Raw genomic sequence first — 9535 nt, 5'->3', positions numbered from 1 at the left:
GGCAATGCCCAAGCTGATGTTCTAGTGAGCGTGGTAGATACCTTTCAAAAGGCTGTGGCCTCCCATCGGTTTCTTCATCAAAATAGTCATGCACTTCACAAGGAGCTCAAACTCCCATGTTCTCAGGGCAAACAAATTATTAGAAAATGTTAAGTAAAGCATTGCCCTCTATTGGAATTAATCCTAGAGGCGTACAGCCACAAGTATTCTGGAAAACTGATGCCACCCATTACCCCCCTTTTTGGGAAGTTTTAAATTTATTCATGCCTCTATTGACATTTTCTGTGGAGCATTACATGCCCCACTGCCCTCAGAAATTGTAGGTCATGTATACTTACAATTTTCTTAATTGTGATAATTCTCATAATACACCAATGGAGAAACTTTTAAATTGACTAAAGGTAGATAGTAAGGGGCCCCCATCCCTTAGTGTTATACAGAGATCCTTTAGGAGAAGAAAAATGGGAGGGGCCACTTGAATTGTTAATATGGGGAAGAGGGTATGCCTGTGTTTCAGTACCTACAGGCCTTTTATGGCTACCTGCTAAAAGAGTGAAACCCTATCATGGAAGACCGAACCCCCCAACTCTTGCGGACAACTCAGAATGAGAGGATCCAGTGTCTCCAGGGCCTGACCACCAAGCTGTCCCAGATGGCCATGACCAAACACCAGTGTCAGATCCAAGCCCATCACCAGAATTGGGGAAAAGAGGCCACAGGGACCACTCCACCACCTGAACCCAACAGGATCACTTGGGGAGACTTAAAAACCCTTAATGTGAGTGCTGAAGTGGTCGTGCAGGATGTAGGGGTACAAAACACTCCTGAAAATCAATTTCTAGCCTATTTGTCAGTAGTGTCCTCTAATTCCATCAAAGTGGTGTTGATAGTTATTCTGTTAGCTTGTTTTGGAGGCTTTGGCCTCACTGCTGAAACTCAGCACATTTACTGGAGCCACATCCTTGATCCACCCATATTTAAACTCCACACCTGGTGGAATTCAGAGCCTCCTTAATCTAGCAATGATACCAAATGGAGTGGAGGTTCTTGGCTCCTACCAGACAGACTTTAGAGGAAAACTACATTGGTTATCTGTCCCTACAAATACTGCCTCTGTGTCAGAACATTTGCTTGCTTGTTTATCCATACTATCTGACACTCTGTGTTTACCTATAACCTTTAAATGGTGTGCACATGCCATTGACAGAAAGGAACTTCAAGCTAACATCTCCCTCATAGGAGCCATAGGCGTTAAAGGAGAAAAGGATGGGGACAATAGTGACTCCCCAAACATATGCATTTATAAAGTTAAGACAGAAACTACTGAGCCTGTCACTTGGTCGTTGTGTAGAGATCGACAGCCCTCACTCATTGATATTCCCAACACCCCATTAACAGCTGAAACCTAGGGTGCCAAGTGGAAAGTGTATGCTAGTGTGGGTTCTACCACTGTCCCTGCCAAACGTATTCTATATACTGAGGAATGGGTTGGCACGGTGGGGGAACTGGAGCTCCTATTATGAGAGTCACATCCCTGAACCACACTGGCCCTTGGCATACTAATACTTGAAAAATGGGACTCCCATTCATAGAACACCTTCTAGGATGCTTTCAGTATAAAAAGGAGTCGTACTCCCAAAGAGGTTTTTATATTTTAGAGAATGTTAGTAGTTCCTGGGTCACTGTTCTCAGGTAATCTTTTTCTAGCCATCCCAGGAACACCTCATTTAACCTATAATAATAACTCTAAGATATTTAGTCTCCATGCTAGCTGTCTTACCCATGCTAATGTTAGTACACTCAATCTCACTACGGTCTTTGTGGTTTGCAGACAGACAGAAACCTGGCTGCCAGTTAATGTCACCCATGAATGGGAAGGTCCGGGAGGCCTGGCCACCCTGTACCATGCTCTCTCTCAAGTGAGAGTGCAGCACTTCTTAGGGACTCTCATCGCTTGTATTGTTTCTGCTATCATTATAGCTGCCTCTGCTGCAGCAGCTGCCACTGCTCTGGCTTAATCTGCCCAAACTGCTTATGCTGTTGATGCCCTCCTCAACAATACAACTCGAACAAATGATCCAAAAAGCATGTATTGCACAGGAGAACCTCGCCAGGCTCTCAGCCATAGAGTCTGCAGTAATATGGCTGGGAGAATGGCAGGATGTTCTTGTCACTTGCCAAAAACTTACTTGTGGTCCAGGCTTCTCAAGCTGTGTGTCACTTCCCTGAAATGGAACTCCAGTCAGCATTCATGGGAGAACATCCAACATCACTTGCAAGGGGCCTTTTCCTCCAATCTCAAAGGACAAATCAGTCAACTCCAGCTTGTGCTATGCCAGCAGCTTCTGGGCATTAAAGAATTCACTGAGCAGGAGGCCTTTCAGACCCAGCATAATAACTTACAATGGCTCAATACAAAAACTTGGTTTGAAGGGCTGAATTTGCATGTCAGGGTCATGGGGGGGCTATAGGATGGGTCCTAATCATCGTGGTCTTTTGTGCCTTGAGATGCATTTGCAAATGGTTTTCCAGGGATTATATACACGAAGAGCAAGTAGCAGGCTTCATCAGACTTACTGCCATGTCTGCCATAACAAACAAAACAGGGGGGAGAGGTTGGGGACCGCTCAGTGTGATTTCAAAGACTGTAGGCCTGTGAGAGAAGGCTCTGAAAGGGGCTGGTAACTCTCCCTGGAAAACCAGGTCATAATGCAGGTGGCAGGCATGACTTGATTCTAACACCAAGGGTCCTGTGTGAATCAGGCCTGAAATGTACACTTTTGTCTTCTGAAGCTGGCTCTGTTATAGATAAGCCCTGTTAGTATAACCCAGATGCTTGTGTTCAAGACATAAGGAGTGAAACTCACTACTTCATGATATACACCTTTACGGCCATCTGGGAGCTGCATGTCTCACAGACCCCAACCTGAAAAAGATTTCTGTGTTTCTTTAATTTTTATCTGTAGGTAGTGTTAGTTTTTTATGACTACAGCCTGTTGGACACTAATTGATAAGCTATGCACATGTGTTGTATCCCCCTGCACTTCCCAACCCTAATAAAAGCCCTGTAGGAGAAGGGCTGGGGGCAATTCTGCACTAGAATCAATTGCCACCCCCTTTTCCACCAGAGCAACAAGACCACAGCTGGGATGACTCTGCATTTCCATCTATGGCAATCCCCGGGGGACCTTGCTTGCCGAAGTCCCCCTCATTTTTAATTGTTGTATACACTGTGATTTATTTATTGTGTTTATTACTGTGTTTAATTATTATGAAGCTACTTTATAGTTACATTGAGACAGTGTATCTGGAGGACACTCATTTGGATCCAAAGCCTAAACAGCGATTTATTTGGAAGGCGATCTGTCATTGTGATCTGTGTTCTCTGTATTTAAGCAGGCATGTTGACCTCAACAGGATCAAGATGTCTTTTGCTCTTTCAGCCTGAAATGTAGAGGGGGGAAATTTTAACCTATATGTTTTTTATCTGTATTCCTTATCTGAATGTGAGTATAACTCTCACCACGTGTGATGTGCCTGTAGGCAAATTAAATACAATCATAGAGTGGAAAGTTCACTCTATCAAATTTCTGAATTAGAAACAGCATCTGTGCCACAGAAGTTAATTTTTTTGAATTAAGGAAACAGCCATCAGCAGACACAGAAATTGTTTGGATAACTACCTCTATATTGAATTAAAATATTCAAGATAGAAAAGAAAAAGTATCTTCAATTATGTGCCATAGAATAAATAAAGGAGATGCCATTAAAACAACTATAAGGGAAGAACTGGGCAAGAGATAATGGGGAGTGTGACTGGCTATCATTCTCATTAAATAATGTTGATCCACTTGCAGCTAGTTGGTCACAGTTGCTCTAGTTTGCTCCCAGTTGCAAAGACTATGTAAGAGCTGTATATAAAACAATCCCTAGGCAATACTTTTGATATATTTCCCTCTGTCTGACAGCATGGGGGTATAGGACACACAGCTGGATACTCATTTCTTCTGATAGTCAGGTCTTTCTGTCTTTATTCCACATATGGTTTCAGAAAGACAGCACCCAGGATGCAGAGCAGAGCAGAGCAGAAGGAGTAACCTAAAAGTTTTTGGCACCAGTTTCAGATCCTTTTGTCACATCTGTTAAACAAAAAGAAACCAAAACAAATAATGGTTTTCAGCAGCTTTCGTCATTTTTCTCATTTTTATTTTTCCTATAGGATACACTCATTTTTAGCAGCAACAGTTCCTTTGCTCCCATTTATATTTCAGGTTTTGGGGGTTCTTTGGAAAATTATGTGGTCAAGCATTCTTTCCGAAACACACAGGCTATGCAAAGAGATGATAAAACGTTTGAACCACTTGTCAACTGGAGTGGTGATTGAAGAAGGCTCTAATTCACAGTTTCTTTCGACATTTAGAGGAAATAAAAACACACCCTTGCGCACAACCAGCACTCTGGCCCCACAGCAATCAATGGCTTTGTAAGACTGTGTGCTCTGCATGCAACGGTGCTACAAGGGCCTACAAGTAATCAAGGTGAAGACTTGGTAACACACAGTTCTGTCGCCTTCCCACACTGGGATGTTATGCAGAAACTGTGATCCTGGAAAAACTCTTCTCATCCACCTTGCTACAGGGCCAGAGAAAAGCATTTCTAAATATATACACATGGGAAAATGAGACTTTAAGAGCACAAATTTTATCCATCAATAAGAAAATAATTTAGGTTGTAGTGGACATGCTATAAAGTTATCAAAACCTGAGATTTAAAGTGAGAAAGGCATCATTATTTCCACCTAAAGACAGTTGAAATTGTGTGATGGAGGAGGGGGAGAAAGTCCACAGAGACAGTAAATCCTTAGGACCCTGGAATGCACATCTTGTGTTAAAGCAAGACCAAAGCTGATAGGTGGAGCCATCACATGAAAATTCCTTCAGCAATGTTTTTCATCTCCGTGTGCTGTGTTGCGCTTTGTTTCATCAATAATTATTGCCAAGCCCCGAGCCCCACAGGTTTTCTGGTAGTACTAAAAGCACCAAATAGTAGATGCCCTTTCTTAGTTCTGAATAGCAAAACAAATGGACTTGTCATGACAAACATGGATTTTTCATGCTCTTACCAATGATTGTGTTGCTAGGCAATTTCCAGAACTGTAGACAGATCAAGGAAAAAAGAACAGCTTAGAAAACTCTGTGTGTGTGGACTTTTGGGGGGCAATCTTCTTATTACAGGCTATTACTACATCTAAAAAAATTTCCTTGAGAATCATGGTTGCATAATTCTCCCTCACCCACTAAACTCAAATTATACATTGAAATCTCAATCTTTTTTTTTAACATTGTGTCCACCTGTTCCTCCACACATGATCTTAAGCACTAGGAGTTTGGGGCTGGACTCAAGATGCTAATTCCTGGTGTTTCATGGTGATGTGGCTTACAATAGTTCCATTCCTGCTTCACTTACTGTGAGAATGACTATCTCTTGTCCCTAAAGAGGGTTCTCACCTCCAGGGTCCACCGGAAGTGGCACATATTGTCTGTGGTACGGAGTTTCCGTGTGGAACTATTGTTTACATGACTGACCATCTAATCACCTATATGGTGTTCAACAACATTCAACACATCCTGGCGCAACGTTTTACTAGGTGAACACTGTCCACCTTCTCAACAGAAAGTGACTCTGCCCACCAGCAGGTTGTGCGGTGGTGATATCCCCTTATCTTCATAGGCTTTATTTGGCTTATAATTATTGTTGATTAGTAAATAAATCTAGTATAACACCAACCATGACAGGTACTTATCTGGTGCCTAGTTCTGTAGAATATGGGCTGGACCTGCTGTGGCTGTGCAGGTTTATGAATTTGTACTCACAGGTGAAAAGCCACCTGTCATTTTCTTCACAGGCCTGTTGCCATTCTGAGTCTGGAAATGCACACTGAAAGCAACCTGTCATGTATTTTGAGATGTCATCCCTGGGGTCCTGGTTCTTGTCCTATCTGTGGCCACATTAGGGATCTCTTAAAGTAAAAATGCAGCTCTGGGCCAACTCAAGTGTTTGGGATAAATTGGGATTAACTCCTCTTGTAAGTATGCATATCATACACCTGCTGCTACCTTCAGGTATGTTCTGACTCATTTAGCATAACTCAGAGAAACAAGTCGACACAATCCTGGGCTTTAGTTTTAGTCAAAGTGTCAGACAGTCACCTTAGGTGTCATTTGAAGTCTCTTTTTTAATGTTTTTCATATGGTTGTTCAAGTTGTCTCCATTTTAACCCCCACCATGCCCCCCCCACGCCTCCCATCCCCACCTCTCACCCTGGAAACTACACCCTTTGGCTTTGTCCATGTGTCCTTTATATGTGTTCCTTGATGACCCTTCCTCAGTGTTCCCCCCATTATCCCTCTCTGCCCTCCCCCTCTGGTTACTGTCAGTTTATTCTTTATTTCAATGTCTCTGGTTGTATTTTGCTTGCTCTTTGTTTGTTGATTAGGTTCCACTTATAGGTGAGATAATATGGTATTTTTCTTTCTCTGCCTGGCCCATTTCACCCAGCATACATTTATTACACAAAGAAGTCTCTTTTTAATTTTTTCACAGATGGTATCCTCATAGCCTTCCGTGCATCTGGAAGCATTTCCAAATGCTAACCCAAAAGTAGGTAACAAGGCCATGTACAAAGTTTGTTGACTTTGCATCCATGATAAAGACTTCATATATCTACAGAACATGACTTTGGAAAGAACATATAAGTGTATATGAGAAGAGCCTGGCATAACCCTCCACTTGGTCCGAGCCAGTCTGAAGGTGCGACCTTTTCTTTTCTTTCCCACTGCAGCATTTGACCTAGCCCTGCTGCCCTTAACCCTCAAATGTACCAACACCAACCTCTGCCATACAGAGAACTTGTTGTCAAAATCTCTGAAGTGAGCTCCAAAGAGTTAGTTGTACAAAGCCTGATGTGAGCCCCCAATGAGAACACCCCACTTCTGCTTATCAGGGTTTTTCTACTCTGTCTGAGCTTAACTGCTACACTATTGGAAGGTATTAAGCACTGGTGAGGCAGAGAATTTCACATTCAAACCTGAACTTGCCACTGATAAGGAATGAAAACTTAAAGTGGAGAACTTGTTCATTGTATTCTCATTTCTAAGAACCTGACTAAAGAAGCACTTACCTCAAAATGTCATCTTTTAATATTTTAATTGAATGTATTGTATAGTTAATAAAATTACAGAAGTTTCAAGTGTACAGTTCTATAATAAGGCATGTGTATATTGTGTTGTATTTTCACCACCCAAAGGAAAGTCTCTTAATGTTTTTTTTTTAATGTTAAGTGTAGTATGAGATGTTTTATTTAAGTAATGTTACTTTAGAATACTGTATTTTAAACAATTTAAGAACTCACCCTGGCCAGGTGACACAGTTGGTCTCAGCATTGTCCCATGCACCAAAAAGTTTGTGAGTTCAATTTATGTTTAGGATACACACCCATGTTGCAGGTTTGATCCCCAGTCAAGATGTATAGGAAAGGTAACCGATTGTTTCTCTCTCAATTCGATATTTCTCTTCTCTCTGTCTGTCTGTCTCTCCCTTCCTCTGTTTCCCTTCCCTTATCCCTGAAATGAATTAAAAAACATATTTTTTTGTTTCGCATAAAAAATATTTAAAATGATACTATTGACCTTACATGCAGCATTAGGCAAGATTGATTTTGTAGACATCATAGAGCATTTAAAGCAAAAAGTGCATTGCATGCATTGTTAGTGTACATGGAACATTTTCTAAGACAAGGTTTATACTATGCCACAAGACAAGTCCCAATAAATTTTTAAAATGTTAAATTATGTCCACTGCATTATCTGACCTCAAAGGTAAGAACCTTGAAATCAGGTATCAAGAGAATAAAAAAGGAAACAATACAAGTATTTGATTAAACAATAAGTCTGTAAACAACCCATTGATCAAAGAGAATAACAAACAAATAAACAGAATCTATACTGAGTCACATGAAAATAGAAAAACAACTTAATTAAGCCTTGGATGCAGCAAAGTACTTATAACAGGAAAATTTATAGCTATACAGGGCTAACTCAACAGGAGAAAATACGAAAAAAATTTCCATTCATTCTTGAAGAAACCAGAAACAAATAAAAAAAAAAATTAAGTAGAAGAAAAATACAACACACATCAGAGCCCAAATAAATAAAACTGAGATACAAAAGGAAAGGCTAATAAAACTAAGTGCCAATTCTTTGAAAAAAAAAGTTCAAAATACAAGCTTCTTGTAACTTGTTAGACAGGAAAAAAACAAATAAACAAAAATTCCTAAAAAAAGGTTTTAACTGACTCCACAGATAAGAATCATTAAAGAATGCTATGAAAAATTACCTGCAGGTTCATCCACTCCAACACACACAGCAAAGTGACAAGGACTGGAAGGATTCCCAGGTGGGGTCACAGGTGTGGCCTTACCTCAGATGGCCTGCCCTGGGTTTCAATAACTGACCCTAGGCTCCACACTGCTGACTGACCACACACTTTGAAAAAGAGGTTAGAGCCACTGTCTGAAGTGAGTGAAACCAGTTTCGGTACAGGATTTCCAAATGCCAAAGTCTAAGAAAGTCTGGAGATGATGGGAAAACATCCTTCTCTCTCAACTCTCTTAGTCAAGTAAGCTAGAGCCGGCCTGTCTCAGAAATGCGGGTGCCTGGTTACCAGAGTTCTAACGTCGCTATTGTTCTGTCACCAAACCAGTGAAACAACGTCTTCAACATTCCATTCCATGGGCCTTTTTATAAACAGATTTGCCTGTAAAACACTCAAGGCTTTCAACAGCTCACCTATGACTCCTCCACAAATATACAAAGATTTCCAACACAGCCCTCTCCATGACTTCTCGGTAGTAAAACCAAGTTCCTTGCTTTCAGGAGAGACAGCTGCAGTTAGGCCTGTGACTTCTGATTCATTTCATTTCCTGCATAATCCCTGTGTCTTCCTGGCTCTCCTGAGCACCCGTAGCTGCACAGTGGAAATGACATGAGAAATTCATTCCTAGAGGACATTGTCAGGTGCATATACCATAAAACTTACACCATTGTGGGCCATTGTTACACGTCGTTGATGTAAAAACTCAGAGATGGCAAAATTATAAGAAGGGGTTAGGCTTGGAATTCAGCAATGTGATCCTGAGAGAGTCATGCTGCCCTGGGGGCAAATTTTTTAGGTCTTCCCCTTTAAACAGGTTAAAATTAAGAAGACAAAGATATTATTATTTATATCACGTAACCTTCCATGTTACCTGTTATACTTAGCAGCAGACCTTGTGCCTCATATGGGCCTACAAGGTGGGCAGCCTCCTCTGTGGCTCCCAGTGGGCTCTGCCTCCTGATATGCACATCTTTGTTTCACCATCATGTGTTTAGCAACCGGATCCTCCACAGCAATATACAGCCCAGGTGATGTGAAGTCACGCACAGATATATTTAAAGATAATGTCATTTTTATTTACTTGTTGAGTTTTCCTTTTATT

This window comes from Phyllostomus hastatus, unplaced genomic scaffold (assembly GCF_019186645.2).
Source record: "Phyllostomus hastatus isolate PE091 unplaced genomic scaffold, TTU_PhHast_1.1 phas_contig_150, whole genome shotgun sequence".
Taxonomy (NCBI): domain Eukaryota; kingdom Metazoa; phylum Chordata; class Mammalia; order Chiroptera; family Phyllostomidae; genus Phyllostomus; species Phyllostomus hastatus.
This window is presented reverse-complemented; position numbering follows the sequence as displayed.